This window comes from Rhinopithecus roxellana, chromosome 19 (genome assembly GCF_007565055.1).
Source record: "Rhinopithecus roxellana isolate Shanxi Qingling chromosome 19, ASM756505v1, whole genome shotgun sequence".
NCBI classification, from domain to species: domain Eukaryota; kingdom Metazoa; phylum Chordata; class Mammalia; order Primates; family Cercopithecidae; genus Rhinopithecus; species Rhinopithecus roxellana.
In genome coordinates, this window is record NC_044567.1 from 64,090,761 (window position 1) to 64,094,476 (window position 3,716).

Consider the following 3,716-nt stretch of genomic DNA (forward strand, 5'->3'; position numbering starts at 1 on the left):
ACAAAAAATGTAAAAAATAACCAGACATAGTGACATGTGCCTGTAGTCCCAGCTGCTTGGGAGGCTGAGGTGGGAGGATCACTTGCGCCCAAGAGGTCGAGGCTGCACTGAGCCAAGATCGTGCCACTTCACTCCAGCCCAGGCATTAGAGCAAGACCTTTCTCAAAAGAAAAGAAAGAAAGAAAAAGAAAAGAGACTGGGCACAGTGGCTCACGCCTGTAATCCCAGCACTTTGGGAGGCCGAGGTGGGCAGATCACGAGGTCAGGAGATCGAGACCATCCTGGCTAACACGGTGAAACCCATCTCTACTAAAAATACAAAAAATTACCCAGGCATGGTGGCGGGCACCTGTAGTCCCAGCTACTCGGGAGGCTGAGGCAGGAGAATGGCGTAAACCTGAGAGGCGGAGCTTGCAGTGAGCTGAGATCGTGCCACTGAACTCCAGCCTGGGCGACAGAGCGAGACTCCATCTCAAAAAAAAAAAAAAAAAAAAAAAAGAAAAAGAAAAAGAAAGAAAAGAAAAGAGAAATAATACTTTTTACTATGGATTTTTACAAAATGTGAAACAAATGAATTCTGTTTTGAGAACAGAGTATTGGTATTGCCAGTAATATTTTAAAGCTCCTTCGCTCCAGCAAGGAAGGTTACCTTCCCCATCCATGAGAAGTCAGTGCTACCTTGGCCCACAGAACCTCAGATTCTCACCTCTGCCTTCCCAGCCAGCCTTCCCTTCTTGGGCACTTTTCTGGGACACAGGCTGAATGCACCCAAAAATGCATCAGCAGACTCGATAAAGAATGAGTTAAGGCTGGGTGCAGTGACTCATGCCTGTAATCTCAGCACTTTGGGAGGCCGAGGCAGGTGAATCACTTGAGTTCAGGAGTTCTAGACCAGCTTGGCCAACATGGTGAAACCCTGGCTCTACTAAAAATATAAAAACATTAGCCAGGTGTGAAAGCACAAACCTACAGTCCCAGCTATTCAAAAGGCTGAGGCATGAGAATCGCTTGAACCTAGGAGGCAGAGTTTTCAGTGAGCTGAAATTGCGCCACTGCACTCCAGCCTGGGTGACAAGAGTGAGACTCTGTCTCAAAAATAGAAAAAGTTAAAAAGAAACACCAAGCAAGGTAAGTTCATCTGCCTGCTAAGCCACCCACGAGACACTGCTGGGGTGAAGTAGCACTGTCTTTGGGATCAGAAGTGGAAATCCTTAAGGATCCTTAAGCTTTAAAGTTTCTGCTTCCCTTTGCAGTACAGCAAAAAGTGAAGCATGATACATTAGTTCCTATTATTCCCACCTTATGCAGAGATTCAATATCCCCTACCCTCCTCACAGCCCTAAAATACTCCCCAGGCACAGCCTTCTGGTTCCAGGAGAGAGATCCCGGCTGCTAAATGCAGGTGCAAATAAAATCAGCAAAGGGCACCCTGGGTGTGGAGGAGGTGCAGGTGTCAGCCTGCAAGCCCCACCCGCAGCAAGATCATTTTTATAAGACTCTTTGTGTGGCCCCCTGGATATCTGTGACAAATCATTCCAGGAGCCTCTGCCTTCCACCCCACCAGATGATTCAAAAGGCAAGCACTGGCCAGGCAAAAGTGGCTCACGCCTGTAATCCCAGCACTTTGGGAGGCCAAGGTGAGCAGATCATGAGGTCAGGAGTTTGAGACCAGCCTGACCAACATGGTGAAATCCCGTCTCTACTAAAAATACAAAAATTAGCTGGGCATGATCGCCTGTAATCCCAGCTACTCAGGAGGCTGAGGCAGGAGAATTGCTTGAACCTGGGAGGCGGAGGTTGCAGTGAGCCGAGATTGTGCCGCTGCACTCCAGCCTAGGCGACAGAGCTAGACTCCATCTCAAAAAAAAAAAAAAAAAAAAAAAAGGCAGGCACTGGCCAGGCACAGTGGCTCACGCCTGTAATCCCAGCACTTTGGGAGGCCAAAGTGCGCAGATCACCTAAGGTCAGGAGTTCGAGACCAGCCTGGCCAATATGGTGAAACCCCGTCTCTATTAAAAATACAAAAATTAGCTGGGCATGGTGGCGCATGCCTGTAGTCCCAGCTACTCAGGGAGCTGAGGCAGGAGAATTGCTTGAACCCAGGAGGTGGAGGTTGCAGTGAGCCGAGATTGCGCCATTGCACTCCAGCCTGGGCGACAAGAGCAAAACCTCATCTCCAAAAAAAAAAAAAAAAACAGGCACACACTTGAAACAAACCATTAAGTCCTAGTAGCATTTTCTGGAGGCTCCCAGCGATAGCGGAAACACAGGTCTCTTCTCAGTTCCTGACGGCAAAGCTGTTTTCTTGTTTTGCCTTTAGTCATTTGCTTGAACCATTCCCGAAAACTGCCCCTGTCCTGCTGCTGCCTGCCTCTGACCGTGCACCAGTTACAAATAAACTGGGAAATGCAAACGTGGGTGTTTTATATAACTTGCGGCCCCTGCATCTGCAGCTGTGTATTTTGTTTAAAGCTCCAAGCCTTTCTGCTTTGCCTTTGGTGGTGAAGTTTGGGTAAGGGTGTTTTCAACAATAATTCCACTTGTTTCAGGCCCCTTTTGGGGCTCAGATCCTTGCTCCTGGCTGTGGTTCTGAAGGGGTGGAGGTCTGGGGCCTTCATTCTGGGTGGCTACTGTTCTTCCCTGATACTGCCCCCTCTAAGAGAAGGGATATTTTAGGCGCTGACTACATTGTGAGTTGTTGCAACCAAAGCAGCATGTTCTCTTGCTTTCAAAACACAGGAAACAAATCACTGTTTCCTAAGTGAAAAGGAACAAAACCAGCACTGAGAGAGGTCGTGGGAGCTGTTTTCCAAGTATCTCAGAATACTTGGCAGGATGAAGCAAGAAGACCTATATTTAAAATCCTCTTTATCAAGGCCCGTTTGAAGTCAGTTTATTGTTTGGTAAAGAAAAGAATACAAAAGTTTTGACTCTCTTTTTTTTTTTTCTTTTTGAGACAGAGTCTCGCTCTGTCACCCAGGCTGGAGTGCAGTGGCCGGATCTCAGCTCACTGCAAGCTCCGCCTCCCGGGTTCACACCATTCTCCTGCCTCAGCCTCCTGAGTAGCTGGGACTACAGGTGCCCACCACCTCGCCCGGTGAGTTTTTTTGTATTTTTTTAGTAGAGACGGGGTTTCACTGTGTTAACCAGGATGGTCTCGATCTCCTGACCTCAGTGATCTGCCCGTCTCGGCCTCCCAAAGTGCTGGGATTACAGGCTTGAGCCACTGCGCCCGGCCTTTTTTTTTTTTTTTTGAGACAGAGTCTCACTCTCACCCAGGCTGGAGTGCATTGACACCATTACTGCTCATTGCAGCCTCCAACTCCTGGGCTCAGGCGATCCTCCTGCCTCAGCCTCCTAAATAGCTGGGATTACAGGTGCATACCACCAGGTTCAGCGAATTTTTATTTTTATTTGTAGAGATGGGGTCTCACTATGTTGCCCAGGCTGGTCTCAAACTCCTGGGCTGAAGCACTCCTCCTGCCTCAGCCCCCCAAAATGCAAGGATTATAAGGATGAGCCACCACACCCGGCTGACATAAATTCACATTGATTTAAACGTTTTGGGGACTTTTGCTGTTGCAATAAATTTGTGTGCCTGAGGAATCCCTAAACAAGGCAGGCTGTTAGGAGAACTATAATAATGATGTGAGCAAAACCCGAAGCCAGAACCCAGAAGAAGGAGAAATTAATTCTGACCCTTAAATCTCACTGTT